Raw genomic sequence first — 20,795 nt, forward strand, 5'->3', positions numbered from 1 at the left:
TAATTCTTTAATGTATTTTTGTTGGTAAACATAATTTCTTCATTAGTTTGTTTAATTCGTTATCCTAAAAAATAAGTTAGTTTACCTACAGTGCTCATTTCAAATTCTTGTTCCATTAAAATTATAAATTCTTGTAAAAATTCTGAGTTGGTTGAGTCAAAGATTATATCGTCTACATATACTTAAGGTATAAAGATATCTTGTTTAATTGATTTTACAAATAAAGTTGGATCAATTTGACCTTGGTTGAACCCTTTAGAGATTAGGAAGGAAGTCAACCTTTCATACCAGACCCTGGGTGATTGTTTAAGTCCATACAATGCTTTCTTGAGTTTAAAGACATGTCCAGGAGGATCTATATTTTCAAACCTAGGTGGTTGACCTACATAAACTTCTTCTTTTAGGAAGGCAGATTTAACATTCATTTGATAAAGCTTAAAACCTTTATGAGTTGTATAGCTCAGTAGCATTCTAATAGACTCAAGTCTAGCCACTGGAGCATATGTTTCATCATAGCCAAGTCCCTCTACTTGAATAAACCCTTTGGCTACTAGTCTAGCCTTGTTTCTAACAATTTCCCTATTTTTGCTTAGTTTATTTCTGAATATCCATTTTGTTTCTATTACCTTTCTATTATCAGGTAGTGGTACTAAGTCCTAGACTTTATTTCTCTCAAATTGGGTCAGTTCTTCTTGCATGGCTATGATCCAATCTTAGAGATTCTTCTATTATTTTAGGTTCAATTTTAGACATTAATGATATTTGACTTAGATTTTTAAAAGATGATCTAGTATGAACTCTTAGGCTGGGTCAACTATAATTTGTTCAACTGGGTGATCTGAGCTAGTTCTTATTCTTCTAGTCTCAGGTTGTGTTTGTTCATTTTCTTATGGTATATTTTGTTCAATTTCATATTCATCAATTGGATTTTCACTTGCTCCCCCTAGATCAGTGCTAGCTCTAGTCAAATCAATTGGTTGGTATTGCAGTTGAGTTGAGTTAGTTTCTTTAATAATTTTGTCGAAAATTTTACATTGGTTGTTTCCTCAATTCTTAGGGTAGTTTTATTGTAAACTCTATATCCTCTACTGTTTAGGGAGTACCCTATAAAGATTTCATTTTCTAATTTTGATGTGAATTTCCCTAAATGTTCTCTTGTGTTTAGTATTTATACAAGCATCCAAATACCTTAAAGTATTTAATATTAGGTAATTTATTATTTATAGTAGATTTTGAATGGAGTTTTATCATATTTTTTATTTATTGTTGTTCTATTTTGGACATAGCAAGTTGTACTAACAGCTTCTACCCAAAATTATTTTGGTAATTGATATTCATTAAGCATTGTTATAGTGGCTCCTTGAAGAGTTCTATTTTTTCTTTCTACTATTCCATTTTGTTGAAGTGTATAGGGACATGAGAATTCTTGATGGTACCCATTTTCTAGGTAGAATTTTTTAAACCTATGATTCTTAAATTCCCCACCATTATCACTCCTAATTCTTTTGATTTTTGAGTCTTTTTCATTTTCAACTTATTTACAGAAATTACAAAATATTTCAAATGTTTCATCTTTATTTTTAAGAATTTTACCCAAGTAAATCTTGAGTAATCATCAATTATTACTAGACAATATAGGTTTCCATTGATAGATTTAACCCCATGTGATTCAAATATATCTAGATGTAATAACTCAAGTGGTGAGTTGGTTTGAATTTGATTTATTGGTTTATGAGTTGTTTTGGTTTGTTTTCCTAATTGACAAGCAATACAAATTATTGAGTCTAAGTTAGGTAGTTTTGGTTGTCCTCTAACTAACCATTAGTTTAGTGAGATTTCTAAAGTTAGTGTGGGACATTTTCCTATGTCATAGTCAGGTTTCCTCTTTTTGTGTCAGGTGACACTTATGTGAGGGGCTGGCTAGGTCAATTGTATAAATATTGTTATTCCTAAGTCCTTTTAGTTTTATTGTAGGGTCTTTGATATGTTTAATTAAGCATTCAGTGGATATAAACCTAACCTTATATTTTGAGTCACACAATTGACTGACACTCAGTAAATTAAATTTAAAATTTTCAATAAGGAGTACTTTCTTAATAACAAAACTAGATTCTAACTTAATGCTACCTATTCCAATTACCTTTAGTTTGCCATTATTTCCAAATACTATTGTTCCTAGTCTTTTGAAGGTAAGTTTTGTGAGCATTGTTTGATCTCCGGTCATGTGTTGGTAGCAACCACTGTCTAATATCTATTTAGATTCCTAACAAATTTACGATAAGCAAAAAGTTTAGCTTAAGTGTGAACTTATTTTAACTTTATTGCTTTTATTTTAAATTTAACTTAATTTAGTTTAAATTTTATCCTTATTCATCTCACCTAGTCTAAGTTTTCAAACAAAGAAATCTTATGATTTTATGAGATGAGTTAAATTTAAATTTTAGGATTTGGTTTAACTTCGTGTTAGATTCAAGTTTAGCTTTGGATTCAACAAATATGCAGTCTTTGGATAAACTTCTGGGTTATGGTGAGTCACCTGGACATCATTAGAGTAACCATGCTTTCGAGGGTTTTCAAATAGTCCTATCCACAGAACTTAATAACAAAAATTTGGTCTAACTAGATAGCATTGGTAAAGGGTAGTTTTAGTTAGTTCCACTAATCCAAATGCATCAGGTCGAAGTCATATCTTCCTAGACATGCATAGACAGAGCTTCCTTAACTTACTTCCATCCAAAACTTCTCCAGTGTTATTTTTTTAAGTTAAACCTTTGCCCCGATTTGATCTAATTCTACATACCCAGCCACATAAACTACTATTTTAGAGGTGCCAACTAATTTGGAGCCTACCCTTGAATTATTGAGTTTTTATGTTTTAGGTTTATGTCATTTATTTTTATAGTTATAAAAAAACTTGAAGGAAATTATTTGATTTATTTGAGTTTGACGTCATTTTATTATTTGATTTATTTAATTTTATTTGATTCTTTAATATTAAGTTAATGGGTTTAGTTAGATTTGGTTTTAGATAATGAATTTTAGTTTTGGGTACATAGAATTTATAGAGCCCTACTTGTGTGATAAGACACGCTTTCGGAACCCAAGCTTTAGTTTGTTTCTTGTTTTGACTTATAAGTGTAACGACCCGACCCATTTGGGGGCCCATTTGGCGGCCCATTTGGGGACCCTCGGGTCGTCGACCGTCGACCGTCGGTCGTGTCATTACTCACTAGGACTTTCCACCCCTGGCCAGTGGAGTTTTGCCTCCCCCAGGATTTGAACTCTAAACCTCCAGGCTTAAGTATTAGAGTTTATGAATTCTGGTAACCAAGTGAGATGATCTCACTTGGTTACCAGGATTCATAAACTCTAATACTTAAGCCTGGAGGTTTAGAGTTCGAATCCCGGGGGAGGCAAAAATCCACTGGCCAGGGGTGGAAAGTCCTAGTGAGTAACGGCACGACCGACGGTTGACGGTCGATGACCCGAGGGTCGCCAAATGGGCCGCTAAATGGGTCGGGTCGTTATAATAAAAAGGCGCCTTTTTATTGTAATGACCCGACCCATTTGGTGGCCCATTTAGCGACCCTCGAGTCGTCAATCATCGACCGTCGGCCGTGCCGTTACTCACTATGACTTTCCTGTTGGTTGCTACTCGGAAAGCGTAGAGGTTCCACTGTACAAAAATTTTATACAAAGGTCTGAACCTTTTCCTAGCTACCATGTGTTCTTTTAAATTAAATTTTGGATCGCCTGCGGAACTTAACACGTTTGATCCAAAACTTAATCTATTTGTTCTTTTAGGTTTTGACTTGGATCTCCTGCGGAACTTAACACGTTCGACCCAAGTCACCTTAAGATATTAATTCCATTAAATATTAATTTCCATAATCGGTTCCCAGTACTGACGTGGCGAGGCACATGGCCTTCTTGGATATGGGAGCAACCACCACCGACTAGACAAAACCTTTTATAGAAAGCTAATATTTAATTTCCTAAAATAACTTTAGGTTAACCGAAAAGAACAATCAAATCACAAGGAAAAGAAAAACAAAAGAACACTATATCGAAAACAAATTCGAAACTCTAGAATCGTATGCCTCTTGTATTTAGTATTATTTTCAAAAATAACTAGTATGATGCGGAAAGAAAAATTACTAGTTATACCTTTTAGAAAAACCTCTTGATCTTCTACCGTATTCCTCTTCTAACCTCGGGCGTTGTGTGGGCAACGATCTTCCGAGATGAGAACCACCAAGCACCTTCTTCTTCCTTGCAAGTTTCGGCCATCAAAACTTCTTCTAGGATGAAGAGGTTCGGCCACCATCACCATGCTCCAAGGGATGATAGAAACAAAGCTTTCTTTCTCTCCTTCTTCTTCTTCTTCTCTAAACTTGATCCGGCCACCATATGAGTCTCCACAAGAAGGATGAGGTTCGGCCATCAAAGAGAAGAAAGGAGGAGAGGATGGCCGGCCACACCAAGGAAGAAAAAGAGAGAGGAAAAATAATAGAGTTGTTAGTCATGAAGGCACCTCTACCATCTCTTTTATAATCCTTGGCCTTGGCAAATAAGGAAATTTAAATAAAAATTTCCTTAATTCTTTTGCCATTGATAAGGAAAATTTATTTAATTAAAATAATTTTTTTCTCATCAACAATGTAGCCGGCCACTTTAAACCAAGCAAAGGAAATTTAATTCAATCAAAAATTAAAACTTTCCTAATTTGTTTCCGGAAATTTTATAAAAAATTTCTCTAATAATTTTCCCTTCATGATGATCAATAAAAAGGAAATTTTATAAATTAAAATATTTCTTTTAAACATGTGGATAAAAAGAAAGTTATCTTTAAAAAATTAAAATCTCTTCCAATCTACAAATAAGGAAATATATCTAATCTTTTCTTAATCCTTGTAGAAGCTTTATAAAAGAGATATTTAATTTTTAAACTCTCTTTTAAATCATGAACATGATTAAAAGGAAAGTTTTTACCAAAATTAAAATCAACCTTTTAATCTACAAATAAGAAAAAAGATTTAACTCTTCTCTTAATCTTTTGTAGAATCTTATAAAAGGAAAGATTTAAATTTTTAAACTCTCTTTTAAATCATGTTATCCACATGAGAAAAATTTTAAAAATAAAATTCCTTTTTATTTTAATAGGGCCGGCCACCTAAGCTTGAGTTCAAGCAAGGGCCGGCCACATGAATTCACCCATGAACCAAAACATGGCCGACCCTAGCTTGGTCTCCAAGCTAGCTTGGCCGACCCCCTATAGGATGGGTAAGAAGGTGGGTATAGGTGGGTATAGTATTCTATAATTAAGAGGCTACGATAGGGACCGAGAGGAGGATTTGGTTTTGGTCTCCCGATAAAATTAAGCATCCCGTGTTCGCCCCGAACACACAACTTAATTTTATCAATAATAATTCGTTCCACTAGAGAATTATTATTGAACTACCGCACCAATCCCAAATTACATTTTTGGGCTCCTTCTTATTATGAGTGTGTTAGTCTCCCTGTGTTTAAGATAACAAATGTCCACTAATTAAGTAAGTTACTGACAACTCACTTAATTAATATCTAGTTCCAAGAGTAGTACCACTCAACTTCATCGTCATGTCGGACTAAGTCCACCTACAGGGTTTAACATGACAATCCTTTTGAGCTCCTCTTGGGGACATTCTCAACCTAGTATCTCTAGGACACAGTTTCCTTCTATAATCAACAACACACACTATAAGTGATATCATTTCCCAACTTATCGGGCTTATTGATTCATCGAACTAAATCTCACCCGTTGACAAATTAAAGAAATAAATATCAAATATATGTGCTTGTTATTATATTAGGATTAAGAGCACACACTTCCATAATAACTGAGGTCTTTGTTTCTTTATAAAGTCAGTATAAAAGAAACGACCTCTAATGGTCCTACTCAATACACTCTAAGTGTACTAGTGTAATTATATAGTTAAGATAAACTAATACCTAATTACACTACGACCTTCAAATGGTTTGTTCATTTCCATCTTGGTCGTGAGCTACTGTTTATAATTTATAAGGTACTGATAACATGATCCTCTGTGTGTGACACCGCACACCATGTTATCTACAATATAAATTAATTGAACAACTACATTTATCACAAATGTAGACATTTGACCAATGTGATTCTTATTTCTAGATAAATGTTTATACCAAAAGCTAGGCTTTTAGTATACACTCTAACAATCTCCCACTTATACTAAAAGACTAAGTCGCCATATATGCTGCCATACATCTGATTCCCATCCTTCAACATGCCTATCAAAAGCTCTTGCCTTAAGGACCTTAGTGAAAGGATCTATAGGTCATCACTGATGCAATCTAGGCGGCAACAACTTCTCCTCGTTTATACGATTCCTCGTATTGGGTGGTACTTGCGCTCTATTGTGTTTACTTGCCTTATAGACTTATGGTTTCTTCGAGTTTGCTACTGCACCAACATTATTACAATAAATTGTAATAATTTTTGGACAAACCAGAAATCATATCTAAGTCTATCTTGAGGTTATTGAGTCATTCAGCTTTTATGGCTACCTCAGAGGTTTGCCATATACTAAGCTTCTATGGTGGAGTCCAGAAAAACACCTATGCTTATCACTCTTCCATAGTTATGACTTTACCTCCTAAAGTAAACACAAAACCCCGAGGTTGACTTATTATTGTCCCTATCCGATTGGAAGTCAAAATCCATGCAACCCACAAGGACTAAATTAACTGCCTTGTAAGCTAGCATATAATCTCTAGTGCCTCTAAGGTACTACAATATATGCTTTACTGCAGTCCACTATCCTTGTCCAGGGTTACTTTGATATCTGCTAACTATGCCCTAAAACAGATTTCTGATCTCGTGCATAGCATACATTAGGCTTCCAACAGCCGTAGCATAAAGAACTTCCTTTATTTCCTTTTTCTCCTTTGATGTCTATAGAGACATATCTTTAGATAAAGTTACTCCATCTTGAAAAGGTAAGAAACCTTTCTTGGAGTTTTGTATGCTTAAAACGAGCAAGGATTTTTCCGATGTATGAAGCTTGGGATAAGTAAAATATTCTTTTCTTGCGATCCCTTATTACTTTGATCTCAAGAATATATACATTCTCCCAAGTCCTTTATATCGAATTGTTTGGACAACCATACCCTTACTTCTGACAACATTTTGATATTATTTCCAACTACCAAAAATGTTATCTAAGTATAGTACAAGAAAATACCACCACGTTTCCATCACATCTTTTGTATATACAAGACTTATCCGGTTACTAAATCCATAGATCTGGATTACTTTGATAAACTGGATGTTCCAAGACCTTGAAGCTTTGCCTCAGTCCATAGACTGATTGAGCTTACACACAAGATGCTCTTAGCCCTTTGCAATGAACCCTTCTGGTTGCTTTATATGGATGTTTTCTTCAAGACTTCCATTAAGGAATGCTGTCTTGACATCCACTTACCAAATATATAAAAGAATCCGGATAGACTTAAGCATGGCTACCAGTGAAAAAGTTTCCTTTTTCATCTAGCCTTGCTTTGAGAGTTTCTACCTTCCTGTCTATCCCTCTTTTCCTAATATAGACTTTTTTACACCCAAAGGCTTTTATACCATTTGGTGGTTCTATAAGCTTCCAGATTTTATTAGAATACATATATTCTAATTCTGTTATTCATTACTCTTTCCCAAGATATTGCATCTTTATCTTGGAGTGCTTCATCATATGTCCGGAGATCATATTCATGTCCTCCAGGGATCGAGTCCAAAAACTCTCCCAAAACATAAATCTTTTTAGGTTGCCTAACAACCCTCCCACTACGATGAGACACTTTCTGCAATTGTGTATCATTTGTGATACGTGTTGCAGTTTCCTTGTGGTATCTCATCTTGTACAGTTGGTACTAGATTAGACATGTCTTTTATTATTTCCTTAAGAACAAATTTTCTTATGGGCAAAAGGTTTATTACATAGTTCTTTTCTAAAAATCGATCATTGATGCTAATAATGACCTTCTGATTTTTAAGACTATAAACCTACTTTTATTTCTCTAGGATAACCCACAAACAAGTGAATTCCTGTCCAACTTATCATTGTCTCTCTTCAGCATATGTGCTGGACTACCTGAATCCGAATATGCTTCAAAATAGGCTTACGCTTATTCAGCAATTCTATATGAGTAGAGAGTTATGAATTTGGAAGGTACTATGTTCCCTTCCGTTTCCAGAGTATATCCTTAAAATGAATTTGGTAATTTTCTAAATAACTCATCATCAATCTACTTATTTCCATAAGAGTCATATACCTTCCTTTTTCTACACCATTCTGTTGGGATATACCTAGGTGTAGTTAGTTGGGATTGAATCCCTACTTCTGATAAGTGACTCCTAAATTCTCCCAAGAGGTACTTACCACTACGATCTCACCGTAGTGTTTTGATACTTTTACCTTGACATTTCTCCACATCAGCCTCATACTCTTTGAACTAATCAAAGCACTTAGACTTGTGGCACATCAAGTAAATGTATCCGTATATCAAATAGTTGTCTATAAAATAGACGAAATATTTGAAACAACCTCTTGCTTGGATAGTCATAGGATCACACAAATCAGAATGAACCAATTTCAACATATCTTTGACTCCATACCCCTTAGACTTGAAAGCTTCTTGGTTATTTTTCCTTCCAAGTAAGACTCGCAGGTTGGAAAGATTTCCACTACTAATGAACCCAAAAGTTCATCAGCTACCAATGAATCATACTCAAGTTAATATAACCTAGCCTTAGATGCCAAAGATATAATTGGTTCATTTCTGAAGGTTACTTTCTCTTAAAGTTTGAAGATGTGTTACTAATTTCCATTTGTTGCATCGTGAGAGTTATTGGATTTATAAATTGCCAACCAACGTACCAGAACAGATAACTTCCCTCTTTTTCTTAATAACAACTTTGTTATTAAAAGAGACAGAATATCATGTTCTTTGAATAGTTTAGAAACTGAAAACTAGTTCTTTCTAAACTTGGTGCGTAAAGACAATTACTTAAAAATCCATGTTTTATTTTTATCAAAAGATAAACATCTCCCACTGCAAAAGCTGCCACTTTTACAGCAGTGCCCATGTGGACGGTGTTTTTATTTTCATTTAGTTGTCGGGTTTCTTGGAACCCTGCAATGAATTGCGGACATGATTAATGGCATTTGTATCTACACTTCAGGTTCTGGTAGATAACACCACTAAACATGTTTCAACTAATGAATAAAATACACCTATATTGTTCTTAGTTCTAAGAGGACAGTCTACCTTAATGTCCAAATCCTATTTCCAATCAATTATAATTGGGACCACTAAGTCTATCCTAAAGTATATCAGCTAGGGATTGACCATCATCCTAAGAATCACAAAAATATTTGGTCAAGACCAACTCCTTAAAAATCCCCATGAATTTTGTATGCCACGTTAGTGTGGACGTATACAAATTCAAAGAGGAAATTTTATCATTTAATTTTATTATCTCGTCAACCTTACTTTATGACGAATAAAATTAATAGTTGGTCTATCTTTAATCAAATATTTGGTCAAGACTTCTAAATTTAAAATAATATTGATTCCTCTAACAATACTATTTAAATTTACCAACACCTCAAAACACCGTAAATTTTGCATGCCACGTTAGTGTGGACGTATACAAAATCAACATTTGTAAGAGGAGTTTTAACCCTTTAATTTTATTATCTTGTCAACCTAGTTTTATGACAAATTAATAGTTGGTTTCATTTGGTCACACAAATAATAACAGTGACTCCGATGGGGAGGATACTATTAGATGTGTCTAAGTGTATACCATTACTTGACACTAAGTCTATTAATAAGATTATGCCCCTTCCGTTGGGGAAGATCACACGCTCTTAATTAACTTCCTATAGTCATCCAAAAATGGAAGTTTGTTCTAGTGATCTGCAAACTAGCTCATCCGTTATGGAGGAAGGCACTAAGAGCCAACGCGCAAGCTTGTTTGCATCACTTACAAACCAGTAATGGAGACCATGGGATTTACTTAAAAATCCCTCTCCCACTTAGTTATTTATTAATGAGGAATTTTAACTATGCTAGCCTACTAAACTTGTAAACTAACATGCACACACAGCACAATATAAAAACAATAAATAGAAAATCTAATTTTCAACTATTATGGCTTTTATCTCTAGTTGTCCTCCGTGTGTTGTCATCCCAAGCTGCTGCCATATTTGGCCACCGCCACCGGGTCTAGCTGTCGCATCCATCTTGCTCCTTGTTCCGCTGCGCCTCTGGTCCTTAGAAGGTTCCACGCTTTGCAAGATTCGATCTGCGACATAAATAGAATTTTACAATTTTGATCCTATATTCCATAAAAGGAATGTACATGTATCTAGATCAAAAATAAAATCCTAATAAAACTAAATACAGCTCCTGCTGAATTTTATAATACAATCATGCACACACATATAAATGCCCTTGACATGTCCAAGGGTCCAATCACACACATAAAACTATAAGCCATAATAGTTGGATCCTGCATCCACAAAGTTAGCACATCCTACTATTATCCTGCCTAATTATGTATGACATGTGCATAATTAAACTAATACCAAATACACAGAGGCAAAACCCTAGCTCTGATATCAATTGTTGGTTGCTACTCGGAAAGCCTAGAGGTTCCACTGTACAAAAATTTTGTACAAAGGTCTGAACCTTTTCCTAGCTACCATATGTTCTTTTAAATTAAATTTTGGATCGCCTGCGAAACTTAACACGTTTGATCCAAAACTTAATCTATTTGTTCTTTTAGGTTTTGACTTGGATCTCCTGCGGAACTTAACACGTTCGACCCAAGTCACCTTAAGTTATTAATTCCATTAAATATTAATTTCCATAATCGGTTCCCAGTACTGACGTGGCGAGGCACATGGCCTTCTTGGATATGGGAGCAACCACCACCGACTAGACAAAACCTTTTATAGAAAGCTAATATTTAATTTCCTAAAATAACTTTAGGTTAACCGAAAAGAACAATCAAATCACAAGGAAAAGAAAAACAAAAGAACACTATATCGAAAACAAATTCAAAACTCTAGAATCGTATGCCTCTTGTATTTAGTATTATTTCCAAAAATAACTAGTATGATGCGGAAAGAAAAATGACTAGTTATACCTTTTAGAAAAACCTCTTGATCTTCTACCGTATTCCTCTTCTAACCTCGGACGTTGTGTGGGCAACGATCTTCCGAGATGAGAACCACCAAGCACCTTCTTCTTCCTTGCAAGTTTTGGCCATCAAAACTTCTTCTAGGATGAAGAGGTTCAGCCACCATCACCATGCTCCAAGGGATGATAGAAACAAAGCTTTCTTTCTCTCCTTCTTCTTCTTCTTCTCTAAACTTGATCCGGCCACCATATGAGTCTCCACAAGAAGGATGAGGTTCGGCCATCAAAGAGAAGAAAGGAGGAGAGGATGGCCGGCCACACCAAGGAAGAAAAAGAGAGAGGAAAAATAATAGAGTTGTTAGCCATGAAGGCACCTCTACCCTCTCTTTTATAATCCTTGGCCTTGGCAAATAAGGAAATTTAAATAAAAATTTCCTTAATTCTTTTGCCATTGATAAGGAAAATTTATTTAATTAAAATAATTTTTTTCTCATCAACAATGTGGCCGGCCACTTTAAACCAAGCAAAGGAAATTTAATTCAATCAAGAATTAAAACTTTCCTAATTTGTTTCCGGAAATTTTATAAAAAATTTCTCTAATAATTTTCCCTTCATGATGATCAATAAAAAGGAGATTTTATAAATTAAAATATTTCTTTTAAACATGTGGATAAAAAGAAAGTTATCTTTAAAAAATTAAAATCTCTTCCAATCTACAAATAAGGAAAGATATCTAATCTTTTCTTAATCCTTGTAGAAGCTTTATAAAAGAGATATTTAATTTTTAAACTCTCTTTTAAATCATGAACATGATTAAAAGGAAAGTTTTTACCAAAATTAAAATCAACCTTTTAATCTACAAATAAGAAAAAAGATTTAACTCTTCTCTTAATCTTTTGTAGAATCTTATAAAAGGAAAGATTTAAATTTTTAAACTCTCTTTTAAATCATGTTATCCACATGAGAAAAATTTTAAAAATAAAATTCCTTTTTATTTTAATAGGGTCGGCCACCTAAGCTTGAGTTCAAGCTAGGGCCGGCCACATGAATTCACCCATGAACCAAAACATGGCCGACCCTAGCTTGGTCTCCAAGCTAGCTTGGCCGGCCCCCTATAGGATGGGTAAGAAGGTGGGTATAGGTGGATATAGTATTCTATAATTAAGAGGCTACGATAGGGACCGAGAGGAGGATTTGGTTTTGGTCTCCCGATAAAATTAAGCATCCCGTGTTCGCCCCGAACACACAACTTAATTTTATCAATAATAATTCATTCCACTAGAGAATTATTATTGAACTACCGCACCAATCCCAAATTACATTTTTGGGCTCCTTCTTATTATGAGTGTGTTAGTCTCCCTGTGTTTAAGATAACAAATGTCCACTAATTAAGTAAGTTACTGACAACTCACTTAATTAATATCTAGTTCCAAGAGTAGTACCACTCAACTTCATCGTCATGTCGGACTAAGTCCATCTGCAGGGTTTAACATGACAATCCTTTTGAGCTCCTCTTGGGGACATTCTCAACCTAGTATCTCTAGGACACAGTTTCCTTCTATAATCAACAACACACACTATAAGTGATATCATTTCCCAACTTATCGGGCTTATTGATTCATCGAACTAAATCTCACCCATTGACAAATTAAAGAAATAAATATCAAATATATGTGCTTGTTATTATATTAGGATTAAGAGCACACACTTCCATAATAACTGAGGTCTTTGTTTCTTTATAAAGTCAGTATAAAAGAAACGACCTCTAATGGTCCTACTCAATACACTCTAAGTGTACTAGTGTGATTATATAGTTAAGATAAACTAATACCTAATTACACTACGACCTTCAAATGGTTTGTTCCTTTCCATCTTGGTCGTGAGCTACTGTTTATAATTTATAAGGTACTGATAACATGATCCTCTATGTGTGACACCACACACCATGTTATCTACAATATAAATTAATTGAACAACTATATTTATCACAAATGTAGACATTTGACCAATGTGATTCTTATTTCTAGATAAATGTTTATACCAAAAGCTAGGCTTTTAGTATACACTCTAACATTTCCACCCCTGGCCAGTGGATTTTTGCCTCCCCCAGGATTCGAACTCTAAACCTCCAGACTTAAGTATTAGAGTTTATGAATCCTAGTAAGCAAGTGAGATCAAGGCCAATGGTCGACGGTCGACGACCCGAGGGTCGGCAAATGGGCCGCTAAATGGGTCGGGTCGTTACAGACAGTGGCCACCCCTGGCAAGTGGATGTTTGCCTCCCCTAGGATTCGAACTCTACTCTCACTTGGTTACCAAGATTCATAAACTCTAATACTTAAGCCTGGAGGTTTAGAGTTCGAATCCTGGGGGAGACAAAAATCCATTGGCCAGGGGTGGAAAGACCTAGTGAGTAACGACACGGCCAAAGGGTCATCGGTCGACGACATGAGAGGTCGCCAAATGGGTCGACGACATAAGGGCAGCTGCAAGGCGTTACTCAAAGGGCCAAGAGGCGCCTTTTTATTGTAACGACCCGACCCATTTGGCGGCCCATTTGGCGACCCTCGAGTTGTCGACCGTCGACCGTCTGGCGTGTCGTTACTCACTAGGACTTTCCACCCCTGGCAGTGGATTTTTGCCTCCCCCAGGATTCGAACTCTAATCCTCCAAGCTTAAGTATTAGAGTTTATGAATCATGGTAACCAAGTGTAATCATCTCACTTGGTTATCAGGATTCATAAACTCTAATACTTAAGCCTGGAGGTTTAGAGTTCGAATCTTGGGGGAGGCAAAAATCCACTGCCAGGGGTGGAAAGTCCTAGTGAATAACGGCACGGCCGATGGTCGACGGTCGACGACCCGAGGGTCACCAAATGGGCCGCCAAATGGGCCGCCAAATGGGTCGAGTCGTTACAATAAATCTAATACTTAAGCTTGGAGGTTTAGAGTTCGAATCCTGGGAGAGGCAAAAATCCACTGGCCAGGGGTGGAAAGTCCTAGTGAGTAACGACACGGCCTACGGTCGACAGTTGATGACCCGAGGGTCACCAAATGAGCCGCCAAATGGGCCGCCAAATGGGTCGGGTCGTTACAATAAAAATGTGCCTTTTTATTGTAACGACCCGACCCATTTGGCGACCCTAGGGTCGTCGACCATCGACCGTCGGTCGTGCCATTACTCACTAGGACTTTCCACCCTTGGCTAGTGGATTTTTGCCTCCCCCAGGATTCGAACTCTAAACCTCCAGGCTTAAGTATTAGAGTTTATGAATCTTGGTAACCAAGTGAGATCATCTTGTTGGTGCAGGAAGCATCTGACGATCGAACCTTAGTTTTGATAATGGCAAAGGATTCAAAGTTAAGTTAGTGTGTGATCTAACATGTTTAAATGAGTGTTTCAGGAAAGTCCTAGCTGCGGTTAGGCAGGTGAAAAACCTTAAGGGGTGGTAACCTTAGGTCCTAGGGGGCGGTAACCCTAGGTGGAGAAAAACCCTAAGGGGCGGTAACCTTAGGTGGAGGAAAACCCTAAGGGGCGGTAACCTTAGGTCCTAGGGGGCGGTAACCCTAGGTGGAGAAAAACCCTAGGGGGCGGTAACCCTAGGTCCTAGGGGATGGTAACCCTAGGCGAAAAGTCCAGTCGGTCTGAAGGACCAGACTGGCATCAGGTAATCTCTCCTGAGGGGAGTAGGTGAGGACGCGTTCCCCGTAGAGGGAACAGTAGGCGTCGGGTCGACCTAGGGTTTCCGGTTGGAAATCCGAAGTCAGACTCGGACAGTCCGAAGACTGTCAGTTATTCCTTACTTTGTTTTATCAGATTCTAACATTGTCTTGCAGGGTATTTTGCTCAGACTAACCTTTGTTTGCAGGTGAGGAACCTGCTGGAAAAAGGTGGTCCGGGCGCCCGGAATGGATCCGGGCGCCCGGAACAGGTCCGGGCGCCCGGGATCAAATTTTATCCCTGCCGCGACTTCGTCACGTGGAGCATCCTGGTTGGTTGGCCACGTCACACTCCAGGCGCCCGGAAAGGTCCCAGGCGCCCTGAATGTCATATAAAAAGAGGGTTGAGGTGCAGCTTCAAAACAACAATTGAACAAGCCTTCCTTCTACTGTGTGCTGCTCAAGAAACGACTCTAAAGTGCTGTTACAGTCGCCGACGACCTAAAGCTTCAGTTATTATTTTGTTGTCGGTATTATTTCAATTCCAGTTGTACTTATTTCCGTGTACTTATTCACGATATTATAGTTGTTGCCCACCGGAAGCGATCAAGGATCGCGGGCCTTCGAGTAGGAGTCACCTTAGGCTCCGAACGAAGTAATTCCCTGTGTCTCTGTGTTTGATTGTCTTTATTCCGCTGCTTATTACTCTATTAGTTTCACGTACGATTTACGATTTCGAAAAATGAAATAGCCACGAGCGCTATTCACCCCCCCTCTAGCGCTTTCGATCCATCAATTGGTATCAGAGCGGGGTCATTTTGAATCGGTGCAACCACCATTCAAAATATTTTTGTCGTGGAATTTTTTTTTCGGAGTCGATTAGAATTTAGCCTCATAGCTATATTCTAATTATTTTTCCGTCGAATCGGTTTTTCTCGGAATTGGTGCAACACCACCCGAGTTCGTGATTCATTTTTTTTCCTTCCGCACTACTAAGCCAGGACCAAGTCCTGGGACATTTTTTTGTGGTTGTTTTTCGCTTTAGGTAAAACTGAAATGGCCCTTCAAGAAGGCTACAGTACTGCCCGCCCGCCGCTATTCACCGGAGACGACTTCGGGTACTGGAAAGGTCGGATGGAGGCATATCTCCATACTCACTTTGAAGTTTGGATGATTGTCAAAACCGGATTCGAACTACCATCTGACACCACCGGCAAACCACTACCGTACGAGGACTGGGATGCATCCTTAATCAAGAAAGTGGAAGCTAATGCCAAGGCAACCTGCACCCTCCAGTGTGGCCTATCAAAAGAAGAACTCAACCGCGTCGGCCCCTTCAACAGAGCCAAAGAATTGTGGGAGAAGCTAATTGAACTTCACGAAGGGACATCCCACACCAAAGTAAGTAAAAGAAACTTAATTTTTAATAAATTATTTAACATCAAATTGCAGGAAGGTGAAACAGCCGCCCAACTCCATGCCCGGATTCAAGATCTGCTCAATGGTCTTCATGCGATTGGACAGAAGGTAGACAACCGGGACGTCATAAGGTATTCTCTAAACGCCTTTCCAAGGAACACCTTGTGGGCATCCATGGTAGATGCCTACAAGGTCTCCAAGGACTTGTCTACCATTAAATTAGATGAACTGTTTGCAGAATTCAAACTTCACGAACAGACTAATGCACACCCGACCGAGAAAGGGTTGGCTTTGGTTGCAGGAACAGGGAGATCGCGTGAGTCAAAGGTCAAGCGAAGAACCGAACCTGAGTCAGAAGAAGAACCAGACTCAGAAGACGACGATGAACTCACAATCGAAATAGTCCGCTTAGTAAAGAAGCTCTGCAAAAAGAAGGGCTTCAACAAAAAGGATCTCAGAAAGGCCATTCAGTCTAAAGAAGCCCAACCAAGCTCGAAGGTCAAATTCGAAGTGACATGCTACGGGTGCAATCAGAAGGGTCACATCAAGGCGAATTTCCCGAACCAGAAGGATCCAAAGAAACCCAAAAGAAAGAAGGCATTGAAGGCAACATGGGACGAGTCTTCTTCCGAGGAATCCGACGACGAAGAACAAGAACAGACGAACTTTCTTGCCTTGACAGCCCGGGACTTCACCAACGGATCCGGAAGTGAGGACGAATCAGAAGCCGAGTCCGAGAGAAGCCACGGATCCGCATCCGTTTCCGAAGGGCCGAACCCCTCTGTAAGTAAAAGTCGGTTATATAGTTTAATTAATTATTTAATGCATAAAGTAGCTAAGTCTAAGATTTGAATTAAAGCACTTCTAAAGGAGGTAACACTCCTTAAAGAAACGCCTAATAACGAATCCTTAACTGATCAAGTTCAGATTAGAACCTCAACTCAAGTTCAAAAACTTGAGGAAGAGAATTCCAATCTGAAAAGTCAAGTCAAGGATTTGAAAACAACTCTAGAGCGATTTTCCTTGGGATCCAAGAATCTTAACTTAATTCTTGGAACTCAAAGGGCAATCTACAATCGAACTGGACTAGGATATAAAAAGAAGTATAAATCTTACCTATCCTTAATAAAACCAAATAGAAAAATGGTCCAAGCATGGGTTGCCAAGTCCAACCTGATCAATCAAGTTGGACTTGGATATTATTGGGTTCCTAAGGATCAAATACATTACCTCAATAAACCTTATCGAGGCTATGATCCAGGGGGAGCTAAAACAATAAAAATTCGAAATTAATCTAAAAACTCAAAATTGAAAAATTCATAATTAAAAATTAAAATTTCAAAATTCAAATTAGAAATTAATCATTAAAATTATTCATTCAAATTCAAAATTAATTATTAAAATTTAAAATTCAAAATTCGAAATTAATTATTAAAATTTAAAATTCAAAATTCGAAATTAATTGTTCAAAATTTCAAAATTCAAATTAGAAATTAATCATTAAAATTATTCATTCAAATTCGAAATTAATTATTAAAATTTCAAAATTCAAATTCGAAATTAATTATTCATTCAAAATCGAAATTAATTATTAAAATTTCAAAATTCAAATTAGAAATCAATCATTAAAATTATTCATTCAAATTCGAAATTAATTATTAAAATTTAAAATTCAAAATTCGAAATTAATTATTGAAATTCAAAATTCAAATTCGAAATTAATTATTCATTCAAATTCGAAATTAATTATTAAAATTTAAAATTCAAATTCAAAATTAATTATTAAAATTTAAAATTCATATTCAAAATTAATTATTAAAATTCAAAATTCAAAATTCGAAATTAATCATTCAAAATTCAAAAATTCGAAATTAATTTTTAATCAAATAGAAGGAGGGTCCAGAATAGCTAGCAACTCCGAAATCTATTTACCCGACTGGGTAACCGAACTTAATCTACCCGAAATGGGTAAACAAGAGTAGATTACCCGACAGGGTAAATAAGGATTGATTAAAAGGGTTAGATTTAACTTGAAACACAGTACTGGTGAAGTTTTTGGATGATAGTACATTGGAGAAACTTGGGCATCGCATGTCTAGGAAGATATGGCTTCGACCTGGTGCATTTGGCCAAGTGGAACTAACCGAAGCTACCCTTAAATGGATCCTAACTAGTTAGACCAAGGTTTAGTATTAAGCTCAATGGGTAAGACTATTTGGGAAACCTCGAAGGCATGGTTACTTTAATGAGCTCCTTGTGACTCACCATAGCCCAGAAGTTTATCCAAAGAACGCTTACTTGTTGAACCCAAAGCTAAACCCAAATCTAACGTAAAGTTAAACAAACCCTAAAAATTGAACTAATTCATCTCACAAAATAATAGGATCCCCTGATTGAAAAACATACATCGGGTGAGATGACTAAGCAAATTAAAATTTAAACATTCCTCCAAATTACTTAAACATCTTCAAATCAAATTAACTTAACCAATTTCAAAATTGAATTAATTTAAAATAACTCTCAATTAAACATCACCAAATAAACTCAGATTAGGTAAGATGCTAAATTAGGGACCTACTTCAATCAAAGTGTCTTTTGATCCATCAACTACTTTATGTGTAGGAATTGGATCAATGGATGTTGGACAGTGGATGCTCCAGACATATGACTGGAGATAGAATGAAGTTCACTAAGCTAAAACTAAAAAACCTAGGATCAGTTGCATTCGGCAACGATGGAAAACTGAAAGTAATCGGAAAAGGTAATATCGAGCTTAATTCTGATTTTATTATTCGAAAAGTACTGTTAGTTGAGAATTTTAATTTTAATTTATTAAGTATAAGTCAACTATGCGATACTGGTTATTTAGTCAATTTTACCAAGTCTGAATGTATAGTCAAACATGTCGATAATCCAAAAATCACACTTAAGGGCACTAGGAAAGATAATGTTTACACCATTCATCTACCGTCGTCCTCAATAAAATGTTTTCTAACACAACAAGAGGAAACTGAGTTATGGCACAGACGACTCGGTCACACTCACACAAGACTCATTTCAAAAATGAGTCAAAATGGACTAGTTAGAGGGTTGCCCAAATTAAAAGTTATTGAAGACTCAATCTGTAATGCATGTCAACAAGGAAAACAAACCAAGTCCACCCACAAGTCAACCAATACGGTTAGAACTACCCATCTACTTGAGCTCCTTCACCTAGATCTATTTGATTCACATGGAGCCAAGTCACTAAGCAAGAACCAATATTGCTTTGTCATAATTGATGACTACTCCAGGTTCACCTGGGTAAAATTTCTAAAAACAAAAGATAAAACCTTTAAAATATTTAGTAATTTTTGTAAATTAACAGAAAATGAAAAAGATACTAAAATTAAAAGGATAAGAAGTGATCATGGAGGAGAATTTGACAATCACAACTTCACTGAATTGTGTGAAATAAATGGGTACAAACATGAATTCTCCTGCCCTAGAACCCCCCCAACAAAATGGTTTAGTAGAACGTAAAAACAGAACCTTACAAGAAGCTGCTAGAACCATGTTAAACGAATATAATCTATCTAATCAATTCTGGGCTGAAGCAATTAGTACAACATGCTACATTCAAAATAGGATCTTAATTAACAAATTTCAAAATAAAACTCCCTATGAAATTTATTATAATAAAATTCCTAACTTAAACTATTTAAAAGTATTTGGGTGTAAAGTCTTTATTTTAAACACTAAAGATTACTTAGGAAAATTTACATCAAAAACAACCCCAGGAATATTTTTAGGGTACTCAACCACTAGTAGAGCATATAGAGTATATAACAAGAATACCTTAAAAGTAGAAGAAACAACAAATATAAAATTTGATGAAGACACTAAAGATGAAACTGAAGATACAGAAAATGCTAATCCAATAAACAGAGAATATGACGAAACGCAACCTGAACCTATTGAATCTGAAGAACAAATCACTAATTCAAATGACATACGAACAACCAGAACAAGCACAAATCACCCATCTGACCAAATATTGGGTGATCCAACTGTAGGAGTAAGAACTAGGTCATCCTATAGAAGCCAGAGTCAAATAGCCCTAATTTCAAAAATTGAACCCAAAACCATAGAAGAGGCCCTACCAGACCCAGATTGGACTATAGCAATGCAAGAAGAACTGGCCCAATTTGAAAGAAATCAGGTATGGGAATTAGTGCCTAAACCCATTGATAAAACCATAATTGACACTAAATGGGTTTTTAGAAACAAATTAAATGATCAAGGTGAAATAGTAAGAAATAAAGCCAGGTTAGTAGCCAAAGGGTTCAATCAAATAGAAGGGCTAGACTATGATGAGACCTATGCTCCTGTAGCAAGACTTGAATCCATTAGGATGTTGTTGGCCTATGCAGCACACAAAGGATTCAAGCTATTTCAAATGGATGTAAAATCCGCATTCTTAAACGGATTTATTAAAGAAGAAGTATACGTAGGTCAAC

The sequence above is a fragment of the Zingiber officinale genome, chromosome 3A (assembly GCF_018446385.1).
Source record: "Zingiber officinale cultivar Zhangliang chromosome 3A, Zo_v1.1, whole genome shotgun sequence".
NCBI classification, from domain to species: Eukaryota; Viridiplantae; Streptophyta; class Magnoliopsida; order Zingiberales; family Zingiberaceae; genus Zingiber; species Zingiber officinale.